Source organism: Chiloscyllium punctatum, chromosome 37, assembly GCF_047496795.1.
Source record: "Chiloscyllium punctatum isolate Juve2018m chromosome 37, sChiPun1.3, whole genome shotgun sequence".
Classification (NCBI taxonomy): domain Eukaryota; kingdom Metazoa; phylum Chordata; class Chondrichthyes; order Orectolobiformes; family Hemiscylliidae; genus Chiloscyllium; species Chiloscyllium punctatum.
Genome location: NC_092775.1, coordinates 42933560 through 42946481, shown reverse-complemented (window position 1 = coordinate 42946481; position 12922 = coordinate 42933560). Strand labels below are relative to the sequence as shown.

The window sequence follows — 12922 nt, the reverse complement described above, 5'->3', positions numbered from 1 at the left end:
TCAATATCAATCCTTGAGGATTGATGCTGGGACCAGATCCTTGGGATGGAGTTGCTGCCGGGAACTGAGCATTTAAGGAGCGATTGCTTTGTGCATATGCAATGGAAATGTATTAGTTCTGTCTTTATGAGTTTGCAGAATGTATATTTAGGATGATGGCTTTGTGTAGAAATATCTGTCCGAAATTTGGCAAGAAAAACTTTTGTTGCTAGCAAATGCCCTTTGTCTTGTACCAATTTAAATACTTTGGTGACTAGTAAATTAATGGAGGGTTGAGAATTGAAAATATTGATGAATCCTACTAATTTTGCTTCTGTGTGACCAAATCTGATAATGAGTAACATAAATACAAAAGCTATTGTCAGTACATAGCTACATTATTTAATAAATGAGCAAGTGAAAATAAAAAGTAGACCCTGAAAATCAAACAGTAGCTCTTAGAGTCATAGAGATGTACAGCCCCTTGGATCCAACTCATCCATGCCCACCAGATATCTGAAATAAATCTAGTCCCACCTGCCAGCATTTGCCCTTATCCCTCTAAACCCTTCCCTCTAAACCCTTCCCATTCATATACCTATCCAGCTGCCTTTTAAATGTTGTAATTGTAGCAGTCTCCACCTCTTCCTCTGGCAGCTCATTCCATACATGCAGCAACCTCTGTGTGAAAAAGTTGCCCCTTAAGTCTCTTTTAAATCTTTCCTCTCTCACCCTAAACCTATGCCCTCTAGTTTTGGACTCCTCACCCCAGAAAAAAAACCTTGTCTATTTACCCTATCCACGCCCCTCCATAATGATTTTATAAACCTCTATACGGTCACCCCTCTGCCTCCGACACTCCAGGGAAAATAGTCCAGCCTACTCAGCCTCTCTCTTTAGCTCAAATCCCCCAAATCTACAACATCCTTGTAAATCTTTTCTGAACCCTTTCAAGTTTCACAACATCCTTCCTGTAGCAGGAAGACCAGAATTGGATACAATTTTCCAATAATGGCTGAACCAATGTCCTGTACAACCACAACATGACCTCCCCAACTCCTATACTCAATGCACTGACCAATAAAGGCAAGCATACCAAACACCTTCTTCACTATTCTGCCTACCTGGGACTCCACTTTCAAGGAACTATGAAATGCACTCCAAGGTCTTGAGAGAATCTTAAGAAAAATTCCTTGAAATAAAAAATTGAAAAGGAGACAGCCAGGTTCAAAGATATGGCATAGTTTACATAATATTGACAATCACATTGTGTATGATTGTCTGACAAGCCTGACTGGAAATGTGTTAATAAATAAAGAAACAGATCTCAAGAGTTCCAAGAAATTGTATAAAAAAGAAAAAAAGTTAGTACAGTGAGCTTTGATCCTGTAGAAAGTTAGTTTGGAGAATTAAGATGGAAAATAGAGATGGCAGATGAATTGAACAGGCATTTTGCACTAGTCTTCACCATAGAGGATACAAATGACTTCCCAGAAGCAACAACAAATCATCAAATTAGAGTTGAAGAAACTCAGGGAAATTACTGAGAATGGTACTGGACAAATTGTCAGAACTGAAGACTGATAAGTGCTTGAGATCTGATGGACTTTATCCTGGGATCTTAACCATGTGAGATGGTCAACACATTGGTTTTAATTTTCTAATTTTCACAGATTTGAGGAAATTCCTTGAGATTGGAAGATAAGAAATGGAACTCCTTTATTCAAAGAGTGGGGGAGACAGAAAGCAGGAAACTACAGGTCAGTTAGCCTAAACACATGTTACAGGGAAAATACTGAAAGCTATTGTTAAAGACGTTATAGCAGTATACTTGGAAATGTTCAAGGTAATCAAATGGAGTCAACATGGTTTGGTGAAAGAGTAATCATGTTTAACCAATTTATTGGAGTCCTTTGAGAAAGTTAAGTGCACTGTAGTTAAAGTTGGATATCCTGTACTTAGATTTCTAGGATGCATTTGATAAAGTGTGACACTAAAGATTATTGCAGAAAATAAATGTTCACTGTGTGGGACATAGCAGTCTGGCATAGATGGAAGATTGATTAGCTAACAGGAAGCAAAGAATGGGTTTAAGTGTTTTTTTTCATCTTGGTAAGATATAATGTACAGTCAGAGGGATTGGTGTAGGGGGCTCAATTGTTTACAATCTATACAAATGACTTGGATGATGGGCCAGAAAATGTGGTTGAAAATTTGCTGATGATAAAAATATAAAATGGAAAGTAAGTTGCGATTAGGGCATAGGGATGCAAAGAGAAACATTGGGCTGAGTATTACAACATATTGGCTGTGTGTAAGCTGCATCAGTTTTTGGAGGATTTTTTGCTGTGAGAACTATGAGTTTTCTCACTATATCGTAACAAACTCACTGCAGAAACATTTCTACAGCATTCTTTGCATCCCAGGTTGACTGAAACCATGGACCAAGTTTCTGTATTGACAATGATTATTAATTACAAATAGATTCTAGCTGCAGGTGAACAACTTTGAACTATCAACATATAACTGATGTTTACATTGCATCCAGGATAGGACACAGGCCAAAAAAAAATTGAATAGCTAAGATAAGAAATAGGAAAAGCAAAGATGGTCAGAAATGGATGGATTAATGCGAGAAAGTAATGATTTGGACATATAAATATGTGATCTCTATAAAAGTGAATATAGGAGACCAAGGGCTCATCTTTGTCGAGAGTGCTTAAAGATGACATTGATTAAGTTCCCAACATTTTAACTGGAATGAAAAGTGACCTGAGAGCACAGAGGCAGCATATTGGTCACAAGAACTGGTGGGACTTACATTTAGATGTCAGTGGACATGCGAAAGTGCCTGTATGAACTGAATGATAATTGCCCAGAATGGGTGGTTTTGGTTTATGTCAGAGGTTAAAATGCAAAATATCAGCAAAAATAATATAGCCTCTCTATTTACAGTTTTCACCAGAGGCAGGATGAGGGATGGGTGACCAGTCAGTTTCAGGGAAGTGGATTGGTTACTAACTATTGTTATGAGACTGCCTAACCTCATTGAAAGAGCCATTGTATTTCTAACTCTTTCGCCTACTCTCTGGTCCAGGTTTCAGGAAACTTAGCAGCTACTATGAAGAGACAGGGACTAAATACATAATTTACTATTTGGGGGTGGAAAGCCTGTACACTAAGTTCACTAAGTTACCCAGTAAAATCTACTCCTACACAATATGTGTGCTCCCTTGGACAATTTTGGGCACATTTATTCCAAGCCTGCTCTATCAAGATCTCCACCCCTTGCCAACCTGCTCTGTCAAGATCTACAACTGGTCCTCCATGATCAGGTCTCACCTTCTCAAACATGACCAGGCCATGAATTTTCTCACTCCCCCTTTACACTAGCTGCTGTCATGAGGTGTAGTGTTGTGAAATAGACTTTCTGCTCAAAGGCCTTTCACCTGTCATTGAGGTTGTCTGTAGGTTCTTTCAGGCTTCTCAATCTCACTGCAGCCCACCCAACATGGGACTGAACTAGAGTCCCATGGAGATGGACAATGGAGGGAGAAACATTGGAGGAGAATGGTATTGTTGACAGGTTTAGATGTTGAAGATTTTGAGGAAAAACAATGAGGAAGCTATACCATGGCCGCATTCACTCATCTGACTTTGAACACTGTTTTAATATCAAGACAGAGTCTTGTCTTTAACAAAATTTGCCAAAGTCCATTAAATTAATATCACTGCATATGGTTTAATCACTGTAATCAGAGCAGCAGTGCCCTTAGCCAGGTTATGCAGGGTGAAAACAACATATATATTTCTCCATTTGACTGTCTGGCACAAAGTAATTATCATTTAACTAATTGCCTTACAATCATTCTAAATAACTCTGACAAATTATTGTTGCGATCTACTTAGGAACTGTAAATATTTAAGAAGGATTCTGAAAACCTATTTTAATTATGGAATTATGTTACAAAACTATACTTGTTCAGTAAAGCAAACTTTATTGCACATAAGAGAATGTATCCAAGCCCACACTATTAATTGAGTAATTTTTTTATAACTTTCACACAATTAATAAGAATGTTAGGGCTGAATTTTGCTAATCCCTGAAAAATGTCAGCAATGGCAAGACATTTGGGAACATATGGCAAGATCAGAAAAAAAGTGATTCATAATGTTGAGAAGTAAGAATGTGATTTTGTGCACAAGTTTTGAATAGTGAGATGAGAATCCTGCTGGTGAGTGGTGAAAGTTCATATCCATGCATTAGCATCTCATTATTACTATTCTCGCCTCACTTGTATGCAGTGCATTATTCTTCCATGTAGCGGAGAGAAATAGATGGTGACAACTGATACTCTGAAAGTCAGAATGGGTATGCAGTGGGTCTAGCTCACTGTTTACTCATTTGGGACTCCTTTTTTGGCCAACAGTATCCAACACTCTCCGTGGTAACGATTACTTGCATCCTTCATCCACAGATGTTGTCATTGGACAGCAACCAGCCTCACCACACCATCTCTGATTCATTTGAGCACAATTCTCTATTTCAAAACTGCACTTTAGTGCATAGTAACACCTTGCATTGTAATACTACTACCAGGCCACTTGCATGCAGGGCCGCATACCACCACGCTACCCCCCCCACCCCTCCCACCACCACCAACCCCCCCCCCCCACCCCCATTGGAGAATGTGCATTTTAGAGTTCTTCATTTCCTTTCTTATTGCTCACTTACTTTGTGTGTTTTTGGATGCTCACAGCACCTCTGCTTTGCCTTGTCCTTTTATGCATTGTTGCTTCATGCTGAACTTAAAGATTCACAATACTTCTGTCTTGTCTTTTCTTAGCATAGACACAAAGCTTTCCATAGTTGTCAGCAATGATCATTCAAGGGTGTGGACACATTGCTGTGTAGTTCCAAGCTGCATAAACGTTATACTTACATCTGTGCCAACAGCCTACAGGAAAACACACTGCATGTGCTTCAACCAAAAGGCCGTATCTCAAAATCCAAGGGAACTGTCAGGAGATTAATAGTCAGTCATTTGGGGATTTACATAGAGGTCAATTAAGAGTATGCCCACTTATCATTTGGGACTGTATGTCCAGCTCAGCCAGGGCTGGGTATTAGAGAAGATGAGGAATCCCTTAGATATTGTTCTGATATGATATTGTGTTAACAGTGGGAACTTGTGTTGTTTTATTTTGTAGCTGTACTTACAATGAAAGTTAATCAGACAGGTGATGATATAAGCAGCAACGAAAACCAGCTTCTCTTTTCAGTGAAACATCTCCTGTGCCACCCTTTGCCCTGAGAAGCTGTTCATTTTTTGTTTTCCTCCAACTACCTTTACTGTGAAGGGCCATTTGTGGCTGGCAATAACTGACCTAGTGCATAAGTAGGATTCAAATATGGTATCAGTGGCAAAATTTAAGCAGCTCCCAGCAGTGTTAAGTATTTCTGTGACTGATGAGTGGAAGATAGTATGATAGCATAGTTCCTTTAACTCTGCTTACAGCACAGGCCCATCTATCTGTTGCTACTTAAGATAATAGTTCTGAAAGAGTTAATGTTTAAGCTATGCTGAGTTCCACTCTGTCCAATTATTTATGGTCCATCATTCAACATAGACTATTGAACAATCCTTTAGACTAGCACAGAAGGGAGGTTTGATGTCAGACTCTATCCCAAACACAAGCCTCCAGTTGTTGATACACCAGCATCACACCATAATGTAACATCTAATATTTATATCATCTATCTCTTAGTGAGCAGCATAGCATATGAAGTCCAATTGATAACTCAACAAATATCCAGAGAAATTGAAACTACAGAACTTCCCTAAGCTCCACCAATCTCAATAACAGCTTTACTTTTTTTATTGACTGTCCTCAAATCAAACTTTAGGATAATTATCTTTCAATTGCAATTTGTTTTTTGCTCACTAAACTAAATGTGTGTTGCAATCTTCCAGGATTCACTGAATGATTTAAAACTAATTTCGCTCTAACTCTCAAAATAAAAGCATCTTTATAAACTACCATTACTGCAAGGACTGCAAGCATCATATCTCTGGTCCTTTAGCTAAGTAAGCCCACCTGCCGTTTTGTGATCTTGCCTTTCTAGGTGTCAACTTCTTAACTCAATATGGCCCCGAACCTTGTACTGTGATAGAATCCAATCTTGATTTCATTGCATTTATTTCATTTTCTATAGTTGACTTAAATTTTCAGACCAAAGTATACACTTTAATACACCTTAACCATGCATTAGGCATTTGTGATGTCATATTATATTTTAATAAAAAGCTTGAACAATAAATTGTGTGTGATATTATTTAAGCTTGATTTGGCATTTGATATTCAGGCTACGCTGAAATGACCATTTGGGTTTGTTTTGAAAACTATTAAGGCTGATAGCGCAGTGTTGAAAGTGGCTTCTTTCACATGGGTTGTTAATGTGAGTTTCCATTTACCTGTTCTAATGGTTCTCATCAATGTGAAAGGTTTTGTGGTGCCATTCAAAGATAAGTTGAACTTATCCTAGTATTCTGCCCAGCAGGCTTTCCTTAACACAATGACAGTCATGTTTGTCTAGAAAGCATAATCATTGTGTGAGTTGCTTTGAAATATTTGAACATGGCACAACGCAAGAATATTAATATCAAACAGTTAATATTCTTTCTTTCAAAAATTATTTTGTTGTGGTTCTTTGTTTCTTTAATTGTACAGTTGCAATATTTATTTGGACAGCTTGGTGGTGTACTACATTAAAGCACTGATACATTGAGTTAAAAAGTTCACACTTGGCAGTTCACCACATGGTGAATTCTTTACTTCACCTAAACAATGGGGGAGGTGGTAAATGGAGACCAGGTGCAATCACATATGGCAGGGAGGGGAAAGGCAGACTGTGATTCAATCTGGTCCACTTTTATATACCTCCTAGCAGCTGACTCAACAGTGACATTGACAGAAGCCTGAGAGAATGTCACTTGCTTGCCTAGGGGAAAGTATGCTGTACTGGACAATTAAAGATGGAGAGAAAATAAATGTTAAAAGAGAACAAAACAAATCATTTATTTTTACTGGCTAATAACTGTAATACTAAAGTCACTGGCGTCTTAATGTATTTATATCACATTCTTTTGTCAAATTTTCAACTATTTTTATGTATTAAGAGGAGACAAAGGGAAGTCATACAACTGTGATAAGTATTGGTCTATTAATAATGACTACAATAATTTCTAAGCTTGTGTGATTCCTTTGTAATGTACGGCATCATTTTTTTCCCCTCTGAGAGTGAGGGCAGACAGATTATCCTAGCTACAGGAATATGAAACAGTAGAGAACATGACAGATGGGGAAGTGCTGGAGCCCTGAAGTTAAGGGGATGTTAGAAATGCTGTTACTTTAACACAAACTAAAGGTAAACCGGAATAATATATTCTGAAAAATTCTCAGTTATCAACTGTAGATTATTTCTCAATAAACCTGTGGTAATAATGTCGAAGATAGTTTATCCTCTTCTGTAAATGTCAACCATAAAGGATGTGGATGCATTGGCAGTGAGCAGCAAAACTGACAGCTGCTGCCAGCATCAAAACTGACCGAACACAAAATGAAATGCACACAAAATTGAAGGTATATAGAAGGTATATATTTATAAATTAAGTAACCGAAACCATGAAGTGATTTTTGAGGTTCAAATCTAATCATCTGTAATCAGACAATAGTTATAAATCACCTGAGTTCAATCCACCAATTTATAATCTTATCTGTAGCTTTTGACAAATCTACAATCTTTTGATTATTCTCACCAATCCATTATTTTATACTTATAGTTAGAAATTATTTTTTGCATGTTAAATAAAAAAGGTATCTTTATTTAATGTACATTCACTTATTTATTATTCTACATTTAACAAACAGTTACTATTAATGATCTTAAATCACTTGAAGGAAATATAAAGCCATTTGAAAAAATCTTAACATATTGCTACTTTAGTTCAAACATAAATTGAACTATTGCTAAATGATCTGACCACGAATACCAAGTAAATCTCTGCATTTTTTGTCATTGTATGAGAACAAATTAATGAAAGATGTCTTTCACCTTTGAATTCCAAAATTTGTTAGAGTTTTTAAAGATATTTTTATAAAAGAAGCAATGCTGAAAATGGAAACTTAAGGAAACACCTTTAAAAATAGGTAAGAGTTGGGTATGTCCAGTCCAATATGTTAGGGAACCCAAAAGTCCAATACATTTAAGCCTGTGTTAAACATTTACATCATTTTTGCTGAAGATTCTGTTGATTTGGTTGTTTTCAGAAGTCCCAAATAAGGAAGAAAAAGCAATATAGCATTTGCTGAAGATAGATCTATTTAAAATGTGTGTCATTCTGTGGAACACTACACAAGAAAACAATGAATACATACACAGACATTAATCCTGACTTTGCCCCATGCAGAGTTGGAGTATTTATTCAGATAGATTTTCAAGCAGGTAATGGTTAACTTTAATATGACTGTAAGTAAATGTACATTGTTCACAATATGATTATAATTTAATACAATTAGATTTCATTAATGTCTAGCAAATGACTATGAACAGTGACTTTTAACTAGCATGACAAATATTAGTTTTAGCTGCAGGAGGAATGGGTACAAATTTGACATCCTTTTCTGATACTATGGTCACATATTTTGATTTCTATTTGTCCATCCATCCTGTCACACTTTACAAGTCTTCTGGTAATGATACACTATGACCATAGCCTCAATGTTGAAATTAAATATATCACTTCATACCAATTGTTTAGTTATTGTTCACATACAATCTAAATGACATGTTCTGCAGTGGTGAAAATGTGCTACTTTAACTGCTAGATACTTAATCAGAGTTGTATTCAATGTAAACATGAGCACTGGGATCAATGCACCAAATCTACATCCAGGCCCTGACTTATCATTCAGATATTCAAAGTGAGACTTCCTGAAGGTGGATGTCTCTTTTTCCTTGGGTAAGGTCAGGCTTTCATCAACTTCAATTCACATGAAATTTGTCTTTTAAGAACCCTCTAAAAGTAGTGAGATCAAGCTGTTAGGTTCTGTAAAACAATCAATTAGCACTCATCTGAAGAGATGTCTGTCACTGGTTATATACAAGTGAACTGAACTATTTTTCCAAAATAACTTGGGAATTTTGTCATATAATGAATAAGGTGTGTTGATTTTCCCATGTGGGTATAGGTAATATCTAGTCTGACTGACCTATTATATGACATAATTTACGCAAGGCTAGTGTGAGCTTACATGCTGCAGCAACAAATAATAACTGTTTAATTTCTGTTTTTAAAAAAGCTTTGACAATTCATTACTTTTGAAAGAAAAATAGTTGATGGTTCTGCTGATGCTTTTTAAACACTGACCATTTTTCAGACAGCTTTATAATTGTGATTTTGTTTCATGATCATTATTAATTCACATTTTTCCAGATATATTCATTGAATCTATATTCACTTGTATGCTGTGGTGGGCCATAACATAATTTCACCAGAATATTTATCAACATTATTGATTACTAGTTATGAGTTACTAGACCAACAAAATTACCACTATGCTATTATCCCCTTACACAAGACAATACTTTGAAAGTATTTCATCGACTGTAAAGCTGTTTGAGCTGTACTGAAATTGTGGAAGTTGTAATGTAAATATCCATTTTCTCTCGCCTTTCATCACTTTGTTAAATATTTCTCATTGAGCTGGATGTATCAACTGCTTGTGCCTTCAATCCAGTTGTAATCACAACTATAGTGCCATAATCCTTTCACTTCGTCTGGAATAACTTGGGAGACAGTCATGAATAGAGATTATTGAAATTTTGATACAAATCTTGTAAACTAAATTGCAGCATATTATAATGGGATTCTCTCAGGTGCCAGAAGAAAGATGAATGGAACTTCAGAAACTTGTTAGATCTTTGGAAAGGAGGCAAGATGTGAAACAGTATAGAATTTGGGAAAACATGGATACAGGTTCAGAACACAAACTTAGCACAGATTTCAAGAGGAAGGGAGTTTATGCACAATCTAGATGCTAATTCTGGAGAAAAGGGAATTCAGTGCTGAGAATAATTCTGGGGAAGAAGGGGTGCAAAGGGGGAACAGAATCCAGACAGGAATTTCAAATTAATCAAATGGTCACAATAAAAACAACCATTTTCAGTTCATCATGTGATAAGAGAAATAGGGCAGTTAAAGTGACCCAGATATATATTCTCTGTTGATAAATCTGCCTGAGAGACAAACAGTCCATTTCCCTCTATACCCAGACTTGTCCTAAAGAGCAGCTATGAAACAATTTATTCAGTTGTTCTATCAGTTGTGCTGCACCTAGTTTTACAAACGCAGTCACTGACTCATTTAGGACACCATCCACTGATGTTTTTTTCTCAAAAAGATAGCTTTCAAGACCATGGAATAGAAGATCGCAGCCACATAAATCCCATCACTTGAATCTGAGAGAGACAGTTGTGAATAATTGTAATATACTGGGTGGAAATGACCTTGAATAGTTTCTTTTTTTTTAATTAGGTCAATCATTTTGTTGCAGGCATAAAGCTTTATGTTATTTTCATAGACATTTTTGAAAGAAAGTCCTAGATACAGTAGGATGAAATGTCAATTTATCTAAATAGCCATATTGGCCTATTAATTGATCATTAAAGAGATAAATGTTTAGCATCGTTCTAAGAATTCTTCAATAAAATATTTCAATGCATCTTGAATATTTTACAGCCTGCAACATATATGTTTTCTGTAACCTATTAGTTGTAATAATAATATTCCATTGGATTCTGATGCAGTAATTTAGAAAGGCAATGTCAATGAACAATGTGACAAAAACAATTCTCCTTTTAAGGTTCCCTGTAATGTCCAAATTGCAGGCTTCCTTTTTACAAAAGGAGAAAAAATCCTTTACTAATGCTTTATTTATTTTTTTATTCAAAATACTGGCATGTCTACCATTTCTATTGAATTACTGTAATTTATTTTGCATTTTGTCCAACTCTAACATTAATTATTAGTTTTTCTGAGCAGATATCATAGGAAGGAAAAAGGAGTACTAATACCATGTTAGGTAGGGAAGGCAAGTGCAGAAATTACACAATTATTTGGTGTGGCTGATGAGACTATGGTAGATGTGTTGAGAATTCTTGAAGTTAAAGGTGATATCATACAGATACAGTTCTTGACAATGAATAAGTACATCCTGTCCAAATCTACAGAGACAATGCTCTTTATTTATTACGTACATGCCACAATGTGAGTCAGACATAAGTTTCAAATGTTATCGCAAGTACCAGCAATTGTTTTTAAATTAAACTACTACCAAGACTTTAAGTGACAAGTGTTTTTTTCTCAAAAGACACTACATTAGAGGAATTGATGATTATTATTATTCAATAAGTATCACATCAGCTAATAAATCTCCAAAGATGTATTACTGCATAACATTGCAAGTTCTTTCTAGTAAGATTTTATACGGTATTGGGAAAACATGATGTGAGCTGCTGAATTACAACTGTATGATGTGGAGATGTCATGCTCTTGGTATAAGATCAAACAGGAAAACAATGCTAGGAATGTACCTTTTACATGAGATGTAATTTTAAGGCTACAATGGAAGTGGTATTAGCATGCATTGTAGTTTGAAAGGGTTACAGTAAACACTTTTTTTGCGTAAGGGAAAAAAAATTAAATTTTCAACCAAAGAAGAGACCTTTGTTGCTATTTAATTAGATAATGCTAACTGGCCTTTATTTTTAGCACCATTCTTTTTCCATAAAATGTCACAGTGTATCTGGTCTGTGCTAATTTAATAATTTTACAATGCAAGCAATACGTAACAAGTCTGATTTATTTTGCCATATTCATTTGGAACAATAAAATGTTAAATATTTTATTTATTGGCTTGGTTTTCTACCCATGTTAATTGTGTGCCTTACTTAAGAAGCACCATAAATTTTCCTAAATACTATCTGGCACTATTCAAACATAAATTTTAATTAATTCATTCTTCATAAAAAGCAAAAGCTATTTTTATTGTAAATGACTGAATAAATTACCAATAAGTATTATATAATTGATTTTGTCTTTTACCCAGCATTCCTCTATTACATTACTGTTCATCCGAGGTGGTTGATTTTGATGCAACTAATAATTGTTTTGGATTATTATTTTACATTCTTGTTCCACTTCTAGCTACCTGGTCTGCATGATATTCACGGAAGTGGTGTTAAAATGTAATTTCAAGAAAATCTCTTCTAAAATTATTCATCATCATTTCTTATGCATTATGAAGTAAAACAATATAAGAATTTTCTTAGCTTTTGATTAAGGGACCATGTTTCATTTCCAATTCTACCTCATAGTTAAGCACTGCAAATTTATAGTTTTGGTCACAACTATCACATCATTTGGAAAGAAATTCACTGCCCACTTGAGTTTAATGCATTTTAATTATTAATCAGATGCATTAACACAGGAAGAAAATTAATTTATTATATGTGGTTACAATTTCATTACATTTTCCTTATTTATTTGCATAATTTAAATATTAAAGCATAAAATAAAATATTCCTGCACTTGATGCAAATGTTATCATTTTTGCTTTTAAAAGTATCTTCAAAAGTCAAATATAATTTGAACTAAAAGATTTTAAAAAGTGCCTATAATTATCAGCAGCACAAATTAGGTTTCACTGCTTTTCTTACTTAGAATATATTTTTCATTTCATTTTCTTAAAATTAGATCACTTGTCTGTGTTTTTAATACAACTATAGCCTATTCTAAAGGATTTTAATATATGTGAGCAACAAAATTTTGCAATAAGCTATATATAACTTTTTTCATATACAGGTAACCTCTGGGAATGG

The 12922-nt window shown here is 35.2% G+C and overlaps 1 long non-coding RNA gene across 2 annotated transcripts in view; it reads left to right on the top strand.

Moving 5' to 3' along the window:
* LOC140463049 (uncharacterized) overlaps positions 1–12922 on the top strand; it is a 627354-nt gene that overhangs the window by 363218 nt on the left and 251214 nt on the right. The window contains exon 4 of one of the 2 annotated variants that reach the window (XR_011954585.1): positions 1653–1739. The exons of the other annotated variant lie outside the window; for it this stretch is intronic. This is a non-coding gene — a long non-coding RNA (uncharacterized lncRNA). The remainder of the gene's footprint in view (positions 1–1652; positions 1740–12922) is intronic. 2 annotated transcript variants of the gene reach the window in all.